The sequence below is a fragment of the Heptranchias perlo genome, chromosome 4, assembly GCF_035084215.1.
Source record: "Heptranchias perlo isolate sHepPer1 chromosome 4, sHepPer1.hap1, whole genome shotgun sequence".
In the NCBI taxonomy this organism is placed as follows: Eukaryota; Metazoa; Chordata; class Chondrichthyes; order Hexanchiformes; family Hexanchidae; genus Heptranchias; species Heptranchias perlo.
This window is the reverse complement of record NC_090328.1, coordinates 113,892,002-113,908,373: the sequence shown is the minus strand read 5'-3', so window position 1 is coordinate 113,908,373 and position 16,372 is coordinate 113,892,002.

Here is a 16,372-nt window from a genome sequence, read left to right as displayed (position 1 = left end):
TGAGCAAATAAGATAATCCAGTTCCCAGGAAGCCTCCTTATTAGATTCCAGCATTAAATATGAAACTGGGAATCAGGGAGCAAGAATGTTGATGATGGGAAAAAAATTGTTGACGACTTGTCTCAGAAACGGGTGAAATAAATGGTAAATAATGCTTTGCCAACGACATTGAATATGGCTAAAATATTTACCAGCAGCTCCTCAGCTAAAAGATTAATGGAAGGAATGAGGCACAAGCAGGAAGAACAACTAAAGCAACTGGGAGAACAGAATATGGAAAGGATCCCATCTATAGGGACAACAACTAGCAATCCAGAACCGGGACGTACAAATAAATATGGTAAGTTAATTGGACGTTCTGTTTTATTTATGGATTTCATAGTCACAGGAACACAATAAAAATATGGCAGGGGAGGTAAATGTACGAACAGTTTCTATGATATATGATCATGCTTAGAAATCAAGGGGTAGATATTCATTTTCACTGCCTGGATGTAATGTGGCAGGATGCAGAGACTTGAGCACATAATCCAGGCTGACAATCCCAGTGCAGTACTGAGGGAGGGCTGCATTGTTGGAGGGGGCAGTACTGAGGGAGTGTTGCACTATCTGAGGGGACAGTACTGAGGGAGTGCTGTACTGTCAGAGGGGCAGATCTGAGGGAGAGCTGCACTGTCGGAGGGTCAGTACTGAGGGAGCAATGCCTTGTCAGAGGGGCAGTACTGAGGGAGCGCTGTAGTGTCAGAGGGGCAGATCTGAGGGAGAGCTGCACTGTCGGAGTGTCAGTACTGAGGGAGGGCTGCACTGTCGGAGGGTCAGTACTGAGGAAGCGCTGCACTGAGGGGATAGTACTGAGGGAGTGCTGTACTGTCAGAGGGGCAGATCTGAGGGAGAGCTGCACTGTCGGAGTGTCAGTACTGAGGGAGCGCTGCACTGAGGGGATAGTACTGAGGGAGTGCTGTACTGTCAGAGGGGCAGATCTGAGGGAGAGCTGCACTGTCGGAGGGGCAGTACTGAGGGAGCGCTGCACTGAGGGGATAGTACTGAGGGAGTGCTGTACTGTCAGAGGGGCAGATCTGAGGGAGAGCTGTACTGTCAGAGGGGCAGTACTGAGGGAGGGCTGCACTGTCGGAGGGTCAGATCTGAGGGAGAGCTGTACTGTCAGAGGGGCAGTACTGAGGGAGGGCTGCACTGTCGGAGGGTCAGTACTGAGGGAGCAATGCCTTGTCAGAGGGGCAGTACTGAGGGAGCGCTGCACTGTCGGAGGGTCAGTACTGAGGGAGTGCTGTACTGTCAGAGGGGCAGTATTGAGGGTGTGCTGCACTGTCGGAGGGGCATAACTGAGGGAGCACTGCACTGTCGGAGGGGCAATACTGAGGGAGGGCTGCACTGTCGGAGGGTCAGTACTGAGGGAGCAATGCCTTGTCAGAGGGGCAGTACTGAGGGAGCGCTGCACTGTCGGAGGGTCAGTACTGAGGGAGTGCTGTACTGTCAGAGGGGCAGTATTGAGGGTGTGCTGCACTGTCGGAGGGGCATAACTGAGGGAGCGCTGCACTGTCGGAGGGGGCAGTACTGAGGGAGCGCTGCACTGTCGGAGGGGGCAGTTCTGAGGGAGCGCTGCACTGTCGGAGGGTCAGTACTGAGGGAGCAATGCCTTGTCAGAGGGGCAGTACTGAGGGAGCGCTGCACTGTTGGAGGGTCAGTACTGAGGGAGCGCTGCACTGTCGGAGGGGGCAGTACTGAGGGAGCGCTGCACTGTCGGAGGGGGCAGTTCTGAGGGAGCGCTGCACTATTGGAGCGTCCAGTACTGAGAGAGTGCTGCCCTGTCAGAGGGGCAGTACTGAGGAAGTGCTGCACTGTCGGAGGAGGCAGTACTGAGGGAGCGCTGCACTATTGGAGCGTCCAGTACTGAGAGAGTGCTGCCCTGTCAGAGGGGCAGTACTGAGGAAGTGCCGCACTGTCGGAGGAGCAGTACTGAGGGAGCGCTGCACCATCAGAGGGTCAGTACTGAGGGAGTGCTGCACTGTCGGAGGGGCAATACTGAGGGAACACTGCACCGTCAGAGGGTCAGTACTGAGGGAGTGCTGCACTCTCGGTGGGGGCAGTACTGAGGGAGTGCTGCACTCTCGGAGGGGGCAGTACTGAGGGAGTGCTGCACTCTCGGAGGGGGCAGTACTGAGGGAGTGCTGCACTCTCGGAGGGGGCAGTACTGAGGGAGTGCTGCACTCTCGGAGGGGGCAGTACTGAGGGAGTACTGCACTCTCGGAGGGGGCAGTACTGAGGGAGTGCTGCACTGTCGGAGGGTCAGTACTGAGGGAGTGCTGCACTGTCGGAGGGTCAGTACTGAGGGAGTGCTGCACTGTCGGAGGGTCAGTACTGAGGGAGCGCTGCACTGTCGGAGGGTCAGTACTGAGGGAGTGCTGCACTGTCGGAGGGTCAGTACTGAGTGAGTGCTGCACTGTCGGAGGGTCAGTACTGAGGGAGTGCTGCACTGTCGGAGGGTCAGTACTGAGGGAGTGCTGCACTGTCAGAGGTGCTGTCTTTTGGATGAGATGTTGGACCGAAGCTCTGTCTGTCCTGTCAGGTAAATGTAAAAGATCCCACCACCACTATTTCGAAGAAGAGCAGGGGAGTTCTCCCCAGTGTCCTGGGGCCAATATTTATCCCTCAACCAACATCAGTAAAAAAACAGATTATCTGATCCTTATCACATTGCTGTTTGTGGGATCTTGCTGTGCACAAATTGGCTGCTGCGTTTCCTACATTATAGCAGTGGCTACACTTCAAAAGTACTTCATTGGCTGTAAAGCACTTTGGGTTGTCCTGAGGTCATGAAAGGCGCTATATAAATTGAAGTATTTCTTTCTTTATGGACACCCGGTCTTTATAGACTACGCCTGATCTTCAGTCTCTTGAAATCAATCTTCTCGCCCACTCACATGTTAAGTGAGTGGGCGAGAAGGTGGCAGATGAAGTATAATGTGGGGAAATGTGAGGTTATTCGCTTTGGTAGGAAGAATAGAAAAACAGAATATTTTTTAAATGGTGAGGAACTATTAAATGTTGGTGTTCAGAGAGATTTGGGTGTTGTTGTACATGAATCACAGAAAGTTAAAATGCAGGTACAGCAAGCAATTAGGAAGGCAAATGTTATGTTAGCCTTTATTGCAAGGGGGTTAGAGTACAAAAGTAAGGAAGTCTTGCTGCAATTATATAGGGCTCTGGTGAGTCCACACCTGGAGCACTGTGTACAATTTGGGTCTCCTTATCTAAGGAAGGATATACTTGTCTTGGAGGGGATGGAATGAAGGTTCACTAGATTGATTCCTGGGATGAGAGGATTGTCCAATGAGGAGAGATTGAGTAGAATGTGCCCATACTCTCTGGAGGTGATCTCAATGAAATGCTTAAAATTCTTAGTGGGTTTGACAGGGTAGATGCGGTGAGGCTGTTTCCCCCTGGCTGGAGAGTCTCGAACTAGGGGGTCCTCGTCTCAGGGTAAGAGTTCGACCATTTAGGACTAAGATGAGGAAAAATTTCTTCACTCAGAGGTTTGTGAATCTTTGGAATTCTCTATCCCAGAGGGCTGTGGATGCTCAGTCATTGAGTTTTTTCAAAACTGAGATCAATAGATTTTTGGACACGAAAGGAATCAAGGGATATGGGGATTGGGAAGGAAAGTGGAGTTGAGGTTGAAGATCAGCCATGATCTGATTGAATGGGAGAGCAGGCTCGAGGGGCCGAATGGCCTACTCCTGCTTCTGTTTCTTATGTTCTTTAAGGAACGTGTGATCCACTGCCCAGGTGGTGAAGAAACAAAGCTACCCCCATGTTTTGGCCTCATGCACTATTAATAATTAAAAATTGCAACGTCCTTCTTTAAAAAGGTAAAATAACGATTCCTGAAAGTAAATTTAAGGTGTGGCCTTAAAGTTTGTAACTTCACCTGAACCCCACCCCCCCACACACAGTCCAATGGACCCTCCCCCTCACACACAGTCCAATGGACCCTCCCCCTCACACACAGTCCAATGGACCCTCCCCCTCACACACAGTCCAATGGACCCTCCCCCTCACACACAGTCCAATGGACCCTCCCCCTCACACACAGTCCAATGGACCCTCCCCCTCACACACAGTCCAATGGACCCTCCCCCTCACACACAGTCCAATGGACCCTCCCCCTCACACACAGTCCAATGGACCCTCCCCCTCACACACAGTCCAATGGACCCTCCCCCTCACACACAGTCCAATGGACCCTCCCCCTCACACACAGTCCAATGGACCCTCCCCCTCACACACAGTCCAATGGACCCTCCCCCTCACACACAGTCCAATGGACCCTCCCCCTCACACACAGTCCAATGGACCCTCCCCCTCACACACAGTCCAATGGACCCTCCCCCTCACACACAGTCCAATGGACCCTCCCCCTCACACACAGTCCAATGGACCCTCCCCCTCACACACAGTCCAATGGACCCTCCCCCTCACACACAGTCCAATGGACCCTCCCCCTCACACACTGTAGAATGGACCCTCCCCCTCACACACTGTAGAATGGACCCTCCCCCTCACACACAGTCCAATGGACCCTCCCCCTCACACACAGTCCAATGGACCCTCCCCCTCACACACAGTCCAATGGACCCTCCCCCTCACACACAGTCCAATGGACCCCCCTCACACACAGTCGAATGGACCCCCCTCACACACAGTCGAATGGACCCCCCTCACACACAGTCCAATGGACCCTCCCCCTCACACACAGTCCAATGGACCCTCCCCCTCACACACAGTCCAATGGACCCTCCCCCTCACACACAGTCCAATGGACCCTCCCCCTCACACACAGTCCAATGGACCCTCCCCCTCACACACAGTCCAATGGACCCTCCCCCTCACACACAGTCCAATGGACCCTCCCCCTCACACACTGTAGAATGGACCCTCCCCCTCACACACTGTAGAATGGACCCTCCCCCTCACACACTGTAGAATGGACCCTCCCCCTCACACACAGTCCAATGGACCCTCCCCCTCACACACAGTCCAATGGACCCTCCCCCTCACACACAGTCCAATGGACCCTCCCCCTCACACACAGTCCAATGGACCCCCCTCACACACAGTCGAATGGACCCCCCTCACACACAGTCGAATGGACCCCCCTCACACACAGTCGAATGGACCCCCCTCACACACAGTCGAATGGACCCCCCTCACACACAGTCGAATGGAACTGCCCAACACACAGTCGAATGGACCCCTCTCCTCACACAGTCGTATGGACCCCCCTCCTCACACAGTCGAATGGACCCCCCTCCTCACACAGTCGAATGGACCCCCCTCCTCACACAGTCGAATGGACCTCCCTCCTCACACAGTCGAATGGACCCCCCTCCTCACACAGTCGAATGGACCTCCCTCCTCACACAGTCGAATGGACCCCCCTCCTCACACAGTCGAATGGACCCCCCTCCTCACACAGTCGAATGGACCCCCCTCCTCACACAGTCGAATGGACCTCCCTCCTCACACAGTCGAATGGACCTCCCTCCTCACACAGTCGAATGGACCCCCCTCCTCACACAGTCGAATGGACCCCCCTCCTCACACAGTCGAATGGACCTCCCTCCTCACACAGTCGAATGGACCCCCCTCCTCACACAGTCGAATGGACCCCCCTCCTCACACAGTCGAATGGACCTCCCTCCTCACACAGTCGAATGGACCCCCCTCCTCACACAGTCGAATGGACCACCCCCCCAACCTCACAATAAATTTATCTTTACACCCACACTGTCCCTAATCTCACAGTTGGTCTTTATTTTGCAGCCATATAAAAAGAAAGACTTGCATTTATATAGCATCTTTCACAACCTCAGGATGTCCCAAAGCACTTTACAGCCAATGAAGTAGTTTTGAAATGTGGACACTGTTGTAATGTTGGAAACTTTGTCCTTTCCCCTCACACTCAGAAAACATTCGTTTTGTACAGGGACAAATGAAAGTGAGAACAAAGCTGAAAGATCAGCTAAATAAAAGTACATGATTTGTTGATATAGATTATAATAATCCTGTTAAAGCAAAACTAATGCTTGAAAGAACTCGTGTTTAGGTTCTCCGGTTTTTTTTTTGGTCGGGATGCTCTTTCGTTTTCTCCTGTGTGACGTTCTAAGGTTGCACCACAATATTCTTTTCCACGTGGTTCCTCCTGAGATGCTGGATGACTGTAATGCCAAAAGGTCACTATTTGGACCTGAATTTCCATGAGTCTCTGTTGCCTGGGTTTGTGCCGAGTCTAGATCTAAGCCGAATATCTCCCTCCAGACAAACAAATCCTGGATACCCCGAAACGCTGCGGGAAACCTGCAACCTGCTATCGACCAGGCCTGTCACACAGCAGCAAGCAAATATTATGCTTCTAGTGAGGCACTTCACAAACTGATGAGAGCAAGCTAAGGTAAGGCAATTTGGAAACTGCAATATGCTCTTTTACAGCTCTCACTTCCCTTTAAAGGGGCACTGTCTTCATGTATTTGGCAAACCATTTATTTTATTTGTTCGCATGAGTAATGTAATTTGTAATGACAGCAATTGTGTTGAAATTCTTTATCACGATTAAAAATAACATGCTAATTTTAATTCTCCCTCCTCCCCAAATATAGTTTGTCAAACACTGATCACAATAACCCTGACAATTTGTCATCTGAAAGTTTCCAGTTTTAGACTCTATTCTATTTTTTTCTGTGTCACCAAATAGTGGGATGTTGGGTTACACTGGGAATCTCCTCGTATTGTGAGCTCCCCCAGTTCTCAGGCGACATGCCCAGGAAAGAGGAGGAATTTCAGGACAGTGAGGCAATGGAGCGAATGAGCCAACCCAAGTCGTTCTCCCACACCTCCTAGTGGTCAGTTAGAATGGGGACAGCAATGGAACCATTTGCCAATAGTCACAGATGAGAAATGGAGTTTCATTTGAGAGAACAGACAGAGACCAGAAGAAAGCAAAGGGGGGAAAAAATACAACGTTAGAATTACAAGCATTACCTCGAGCATGGAATCTTTGAACTTACAGATTGTTTGAAGCCTTGTGAAATATTCAGTTCTAGTGAGGAGACTCGGGAGAAGTGGAATTTGATAAACACAGGTTATCTAATCAAAACAGGTCCTAGTGGAGTAAAAACAAACACTAAATCCCTGCTTTCCACAGGTTGTAAGGATATTTTATTAATATATCAGGGCTTGTTTACTTTAATAACCAAATAAACTCCGGAGATGCTGGAAGCTCATTTCTCTACTGGAATATTAGTTCAACAAAAGAACGGTGTTGCATTTCTTGTTTTGTGCTCATCCAGGTCAGGGACGTTGGTGCTGGAGAAGGGAACAAGGGAACTCTTCCCATTTCAGACATCCAGTGTCAACATCTGGCACTGCCAGACACAGAGTAAAGCTCCTTCTACTTTGTCCCAACACCAACCATAGACGGATATCCCATCCTGCACCATGTGACATTATTATAGAATCATAGAAGTTTACAACATGGAAACAGGCCCTTCGGCCCAACATGTCCATGTCGCCCAGTTTATACCACTAAGCTAGTCCCAATTGCCTGCACTTGGCCCATATCCCTCTATACCCATCTTACCCATGTAACTGTCCAAATGCTTTTTAAAAGACAAAATTGTACCCGCCTCTACTACTGCCTCTGGCAGCTCGTTCCAGACACTCACCACCCTTTGAGTGAAAAAATTGCCCCTCTGGACCCTTTTGTATCTCTCCCCTCTCACCTTAAATCTATGTCCCCTCGTTATAGACTCCCCCACCTTTGGGAAAAGATTTTGACTATCTACCTTATCTATGCCCCTCATTATTTTATAGACTTCTATAAGATCACCCCTAAACCTCCTACTCTCCAGGGAAAAAAGTCTCAGTCTATCCAACCTATCCCTATAAGTCAAACCATCAAGTCCCGGTAGCATCCTAGTAAATCTCTTCTGCACTCTTTCCAGTTTAATAATATCCTTTCTATAGCATTAGGGGCTTGGATGGAGAGAAATTTGTTGAGTGTATTCAGGAGGAATTTCTCATTCAGTATGTGGATGGCCCGACTAGAGAGGGGGCAAAACTTGACCTCCTCTTGGGAAATAAGGAAGGGCAGGTGACAGAAGTGTTAGTGAGGGATCACTTTGGGACCAGTGATCATAATTCCATTAGTTTTAAGATAGCTATGGAGAAGGATAGGTCTGGCCCAAAAGTTAAAATTCTAAATTGGGGAAAGGCCAATTTTGATGGTATTAGACAGGAACTTTCAGAAGTTGATTGGGAGAGTCTGTTGGCAGACAAAGGGACGTCTGGTAAGTGGGAGGCTTTCAAAAGTGTGTTAACCAGGGTTCAGGGTAAGCACATTCCTTATAAAGTGAAGGGCAAGGCTGGTAGAAGTAGGGAACCTTGGATGACTCGGGAGATTGAGGCACTAGTCAAAAAGAAGAAGGAGGCATATGACATGCATAGGCAGCTGGGATCAAGTGGATCCCTTGAAGAGTATAGAGATTGCCGGAGTAGAGTTAAGAGAGAAATCAGGAGGGCAAAAAGGGGATATGAGATTGCTTTGGCAGTTCAGGCAAAGGTGAATCCAAAGAGCTTCTACAAATACATAAAGGGCAAAAGGGTAACTAGGGAGAGAGTAGGGCCTCTTAAGGATCAACAAGGTCATCTATGTGCGGAACCACAAGAGATGGGTGAGATCCTGAATGAATATTTCACATCGGTATTTACGGTTGAGAAAGGCATGGATGTTAGGGAACTTGGGGAAATAAATAGTGATGTCTTGAGGAGTGTACATATTACAGAGAGGGAGGTGCTGGAAGTCTTAACGCGCATCAAGGTAGATAAATCTCCGGGACCTGATGAAATGTATCCCAGGACGTTATGGGAGGTTAGGGAGGAAATTGCGGGTCCCCTAGCAGAGATATTTGAATCATCCACCGCTACAGGTGAGGTGCCTGAAGATTGGAGGGTAGCAAATGTTGTGCCTTTGTTTAAGAAGGGCGGCAGGGAAAAGCCTGGGAACTACAGACCAGTGAGCCTGACATCTGTAGTGGGTAAGTTGTTAGAGGGTATTCTGAGGGACAGGATCCACAGGCATTTGGAGAGGCAGGGACTAATTAGGAACAGTCAGCATGGTTTTGTGAGAGGAAAATCATGTCTCACGAATTTGATTGAGTTTTTTGAAGGGGTAACCAAGAAGATAGATGAGGGCTGTGCAGTAGACGTGGTCTACATGGACTTCAGCAAAGCATTTGACAAGGTACCGCATGGTAGGTTGTTACATAAGGTTAAATCTCACGGGATCCAAGGTGAGGTAGCCAATTGGATACAAAATTGGCTTGACGACAGAAGACAGAGGGTGGTTGTCGAGGGTTGTTTTTCAAACTGGATGCCTGTGTCCAGCGGTGTGCCTCAGGGATCGGTGCTGGGTCCGCTGTTATTTGTTATTTATATTAATGATTTGGATGAGAATTTAGGAGGCATGGTTAGTAAGTTTGCAGATGACACCAAGATTGGTGGCATTGTGGACAGTGAAGAAGGTTATCTAGGATTGCAACGGGATCTTGATAAATTGGGCCAGTGGGCCGATGAATGGCAGATGGAGTTTAATTTAGATAAATGTGAGGTGATGCATTTTGGTAGATCGAATCGGGCCAGGACCTACTCCGTTAATGGTAGGGCGTTGGGGAGAGTTATAGAACAAAGAGATCTAGGAGTACAGATTCATAGCTCCTTGAAAGTGGAGTCACAGGTGGATAGGGTGGTGAAGAAGGCATTCAGCATGCTTGGTTTCATTGGTCAGAACATTGAATGCAGGAGTTGGGATGTCTTGTTGAAGTTGTACAGGGCATTGGTGAGGCCACACTTGGAGTACTGTGTACAGTTCTGGTCACCCTATTATAGAAAGGATATTATTAAACTAGAAAGAGTGCAGAAAAGATTTACTAGGATGCTACCGGGACTTAATGGTTTGACTTACAGGGAGAGGTTAGACAGACTGGGACTTTTTTCCCTGGAGAGTAGGAGGTTAAGGGGTGATCTTATAGAAGTCTATAAAATAATGAGGGGCACAGATAAGGTCGATAGTCAAAATCTTTTCCCAAAGGTAGGGGAGTCTATAACGAGGGGGCACAGATTTAAGGTGAGAGGGGAGAGATACAAAAGGATCCAGAGGGGCAATTTTTTCACTCAAAGGGTGGTGAGTGTCTGGAACGAGCTGCCAGAGGCAGTAGTAGAGGCGGGTACAATTTTGTCTTTTAAAAAGCATTTGGACAGTTACATGGGTAAGATGGGTATCGCGGGATATGGGCCAAGTGCAGGCAATTGGGACTAGCTTAGTGGTATAAACTGGGCGACATGGACATGTTGGGCCGACGGGCCTGTTTCCATGTTGTAACTTCTATGATTCTATGATTCTATGATAATAGGGTGACCAGAACTGTACACAGTATTCCAAGTGTGGCCTTAGTAATGTCTTGTACAACTTCAACAAGACATCCCAACTCCTGTATTCAATGTTCTGACCAATGAAACCAAGCATGCTGAATGCCTTCTTCACCACCCTATCCACCTGTGACTCCACTTTCAAGGAGCTATGAACCTGTACTCCTAGATCTCTTTGTTCTATAACTCTCCCCAACGCCCTACCATTAACGGAGTAGGTCCTGGCCCGATTCGATCTACCAAAATGCATCACCTCACATTTATCTAAATTAAACTCCATCTGCCATTCATCGGCCCACTGGCCCAATTTATCAAGATCCCATTGCAATCCTAGATAACCTTCTTCACTGTCCACAATGCCACCAATCTGGGTGTCATCTGCAAACTTACTAACCATGCCTCCTAAATTCTCATCCAAATCATTAATATAAATAACAAATAACAGCGGACCCAGCACCGATCCCTGAGGCACACCGCTGGTCACAGGCCTCCAGTTTGAAAAACAACCCTCGACAACCACCCTCTGTCTTCTGTCGTCAATCCAATTTTGTATCCAATTGGCTACCTCACCTTGGATCCCGTGAGATTTAACCTTATGTAACAACCTACCATGCGCTACCTTGTCAAAGGCTTTGCTAAAGTCCATGTAGACCACGTCTACTGCACAGCCCTCATCTATCTTCTTGGTTACCCCTTCAAAAAACTCAATCAAATTCGTGAGACATGATTTTCCACTCACAAAATCATGCTGACTGTTCCTAATCAGTCCCTGCCTCTCCAAATGCCTATAGATCCTGTCTCTCAGAATACCCTCTAACAACTTACCCACTACAGATGTCAGGCTCACTGGTCTGTCATTCCCAGGATTTTCCCTGCCGCCCTTCTTAAACAAAGGCACAACATTTGCTACCCTCCAATCTTCAGGCACCTCACCTGTAGCTGTCGATGATTCAAATATCTCTGCTAGGGGACCCGCAATTTCCTCCCTAACCTCCCATAACGTCCTGGAATACATTTAATCAGGTCCCGGAGATTTAACTACCTTGATGCGCAATTAAGACTTCCAGCACCTCCCTCTCTGTAATATGTACACTCCTCAAGACATCACTATTTATTTTCCCAAGTTCCCTAACATCCATGCCTTTCTCAACCGTAAATACCGATGTGAAATATTCACTTAGGATCTCACCCATCTCTTGTGGTTCCGCACATAGATGACCTTGTTGATCCTTAAGAGGCCCTACTCTCTCCCTAGTTACTCTTTTGCCCTTTATGTATTTGTAGAAGCTCTTTGGATTCTCCTTTGCCTTATCTGCCAAAGCAATCTCATGTCCCCTTTTTGCCCTCCTGATTTCTCTCTTAACTCTACTCCGGCAATCTCTATACTCTTCAAGGGATCCACTTGATCCCAGCTGCCTATGCATGTCATATGCCTCCTTCTTCTTTTTGACTAGGGCCTCCATCTCCCGAGTCATCCAAGGTTCCCTACTTCTACCAGCCTTGCCCTTCACTTTATAAGGAATGTGCTTACCCTGAACCCTGGTTAACACACTTTTGAAAGCCTCCCACTTACCAGACGTCCCTTTGCCTGCCAACAGACTCTCCCAATCAACTTCTGAAAGTTCCTGTCTAATACCATCAAAATTGGCCTTTCCCCAATTTAGAATTTTAACTTTTGGGCCAGACCTATCCTTCTCCATAGCTATCTTAAAACTAATGGAATTATGATCACTGGTCCCAAAGTGATCCCTCACTAACACTTCTGTCACCTGCCCTTCCTTATTTCCCAAGAGGAGGTCAAGTTTTGCCCCCTCTCTAGTCGGGCCATCCACATACTGAATGAGAAATTCCTCCTGAATACACTCAACAAATTTCTCTCCATCCAAGCCCCTAATGCTATGGCTGTCCCAGTCAATGTTGGGAAAGTTAAAGTCCCCTACTATTACCACCCTATTTTTCTTGCAGCTGTCTGTAATCTCCTTACATATTTGCTCCTCAATTTCCCGTTGACTATTTGGGGGTCTGTAGTACAATCCTATCAAAGTGATCTCTCCCTTCTTATTTTTCAGTTCTACCCATATCGACTCAGTGGGCGAACCCTCGGATATATCCCCTCTCACTACTGCCGTGATGTTCTCCCTTATCAAGAACGCAACTCCCCCTCCTCTCTTACCTCCTGCTCTATCTTTCCTATAGCATCCGTACCCTGGAACATTGAGCTGCCAGTCCTGCCCCTCCCTTAGCCATGTTTCAGTAATAGCTATAACATCCCAGTCCCATGTACCCATCCATGCCCTGAGTTCATCTGCCTTGCCCATCAGACTTCTTGCATTGAAATAAATGCAGTTTAATCTAGACTTCCCTTGGTCTTTGCCCTGCTTTCTCAGGCCATCTGTCCGGTCACGTTTTGCACACTCTCCCTTACTGCCTTTTGTTTCTGTCACCACTTTATTTCCCACTGACTTCCTGCATCGGTTCCCATCCCCCTGCCACATTAGTTTAAACCCTCCCCAACAGCACTAGCAAACACTCCCCCTAGGACATTGGTTCCAGTCCTGCCCAGATGCAGACTGTCCAATTTGTACTGGTCCCACCTCCCCCAGAACTGGTTCCAATGGCCCAGGAATTTGAATCCCTCCCTCTTGCACCATCTCTCAAGCCACGTATTCATCCTAGCTATCCTGTCATTCCTACTCTGACTAGCCCGTGGCACTGGTAGCAATCCTGAGATTACTACCTTTGAGGTCCTACTTTTTAGTTTAACTCCTAACTCCCTAAATTCAGCTTGTAGGACCTCATCCCGTTTTTTACCTATATCATTGGTACCTATATGCACCACGATAACTGGCTGTTCACCCTCCCCCTCCAGAATGTCCTGCAGCCGCTCTGAGACATCCCTGACCCTTGCACCAGGGAGGCAACATACCATCCTGGAGTCTTGGTTGCGTCCGCAGAAACGCCTGTCTATTCCCCTTACAATCGAGTCCCCTATCACTATAGCTCTGCCACTCTTTTACCTGCCCTCCTGTACAGCAGAGCCAGCCACGGTGCCATGAACCTGGCCGCTGTCACCTTCCCCTGGTGAGCCATCTCCCCCAACAGTATCCAAAACGGTATACCTGTTTTGGAGGGAGATGACCGCAGGGGACCCCTGCACTGCCTTCCTACTCTTCCTCTGTCTGTTGGTCACCCATTCACTATCTCCCTCAGTAATTTTTATCTGTGATGTGAGCAACTCACTGAACGTGCTATCCATGACTTCCTCAGCATCGCGGATGCTCCAAAGTGAGTCCATCCGCAGCTCCAGAGCCGTCAAGCGGTCAAACAGTAGCTGCAGCTGGACACACTTCCCGCAGGTGAAGGAACCAGGGACACAGGAAGGATCCTTGTATTCCCACATTATATTGTCCATACCAACCAGCCCATGGCCTCTTAAAGTGAGATTGTTAATTAGTGCCAAAATAGGGAGAGTTTTGCTCACCAGGAACTGGGCTCAGACTGTGCAAACTCAATTCCACATTGGACCCTTTCAGCCAGCAGACAGGGGAGAGTTTAATTTCATTAGTCTACATAAGAACATAAGAAATAGGAGCAGGAGTAGGCCATACGGCCCCTCGAGCCTGATCCACCATTCAATAAGATCATGGCTGATCTTCGACCTCAATCCACTTTCCTGCCCGATCCCCATATCCCTTGATTCCCCTCGAGTCCAAAAATTTATCTATCTCAGCCTCGAATATACTCAACGACTCAGCATCCACAGCCCACTGGGGTAGAGAATTCCAAAGATTCACAACCCTCTGAGTGAAGAAATTCCTCTTCATCTCAGTCCTAAATGGTCGATCCCTTATCCTGCGACTATGTCCCCTGGTTCTAGACTCCCCAGCCAGGGGAAATAACCTGTCAGTCTAGGCTGGATTTGAACCTGGGTCAAAGACCAGTGTCTAATTCAGTTTGTCACTCCCTTCCAAATGATGTGTTTCAAACTGTGCATGAAAATGTTCAAATAACTCACTTGGACAGTTGAAAAAAAATGATTATGAGTTTTGTTTTAGTAAGGTACACCTCTTTCTAATATTATATAGAGTACATTACCTCAATGGGGCAGGTAAAGCATGATATACAAAGTAAAATTCCTTCTGTTCTACCCCATTTCTTAAACCCAACCTCACTTGAGCACCCACTACTGCTTCAGAGATGGTTCGATTTCCCACCGCCTTATGGTTTTACTGAGCAATGTTGTCAACTTGGTGCCAAATTATGCACCACCGTTATGACATGGATTTCGGTCATCACAACCTGGATTGAGACTGGCCAAACTCATTTCAAATAAGACCTATATATTGGTAGCTAGTAGTAATCTTTATCCCATCAGTCTGGACTCGACCAAGCCTAGATCTCAGAGGTTTCAAAGGAAAGTGATTTAACCCACTTTGTCTTTCAGTCTCCAAAAACTCTACCCTTGTAAACCCCACATTCAAACATAGGAAAGTGCAGGTCACTTTTTTTCTGTATTTTGCATTTTCGCTATCAGATCACCACTTTTTAACACCTATTCTTCTCTCGGGAGAAGCCAATTCATCCACCATTCTCATGACAGAGATAAAAATGAAATTATCTTATATGTATTATTATTTTAAATTATTTTATATATATGCAAAATAACAGAGGGTCAGTAAATTTAATCCAGGTCAGAACAAGATCCCTGAAAGATTCAGATAAAAGAAATTCTGGTCCTATGTGTGACCATGGATTCATTCCACTCACCTATTGAATATTTGAAAGTCACTGACAAATCATGTTACAAAGGGAATTATTACCATGGATGCTCCGTGAGGCTCCTTCAATAGTGCCATGAGAATGTGTCAGAGATGATGCATTGATGGTGAAAAAAGTAGTTATATAACACAGAGGAGTCTTTTGATCCATAAAAAACAAAGAGAGAAAGACCGCATTGGGCAAAATGTATGAACTTTTGTTCCCAGAGCTGAGCTTTGTCTGCTGGGAGCCCACTGATCTTTGGTCATGAAGGCCAATGGATAATAACATCCATTAAATTAACTAGAACATCCTGCAGGGCCCGCTGACGATTGTGCCTGAATTCTGAGGTGATCTCGATGGGTAAAACTCTATCCTGGGGATGGAAATTCTCGTAAGCCTGCTAGTTGTATGAATTTTGAGCCCATCGATTTGTTTATTGGTCAAGGCTCACGTGTGCTATGAAAATTGCTTGCCACAGTTGGTAGAAGTGAATCCTCTGTGTGTCTGATAACTATCTCTACTGATTCTTCCTTCATAGCCCAGCACACCTATCGCTGTCCCAGTGAAGATCAGTTAACCCAGACCAGACCAGGGATCAAACCTGCGACCTTCATGGTTATATGATTCAGCTATTATTGGATAAACAAGACTAAGCCATGGTGGAAGATGACACGGATATTTAAATGAAGAAAAATGTCTTCAGGAACATTCACATCACATATCACCTTCCTAGGGAGTGGTGAGAATGTGGAACTTGCTACCACATGGAGTAGTTGAGGTGAATAGTACAGATGTATTTAAGGGGAAGCTAGATAAATACAAGAGGGAGAAGGGAATAGACAGATATGATGTTAGGGTGAGATGAAGTAGGGAGGGAGGAGGCTCGTGTGGAGCATAAACGAGATAGACCAGTTAGGCCAAATGGTCTGTTTCTGTGCTGTAAATTCTTTGTAATTCTATGTAGAGTGCACTTGAGCCAATGTTCGTTTGAACATCAGTCAAGGCTGAGATTAAAAGTTAAAGGGAAATCCAGCCTTCAATTGTTTTGAGATGTTTAATTTCAGAAATAAAATTTCCAATGGGTTCTTGAATGAATATTATTGCCAGTTGA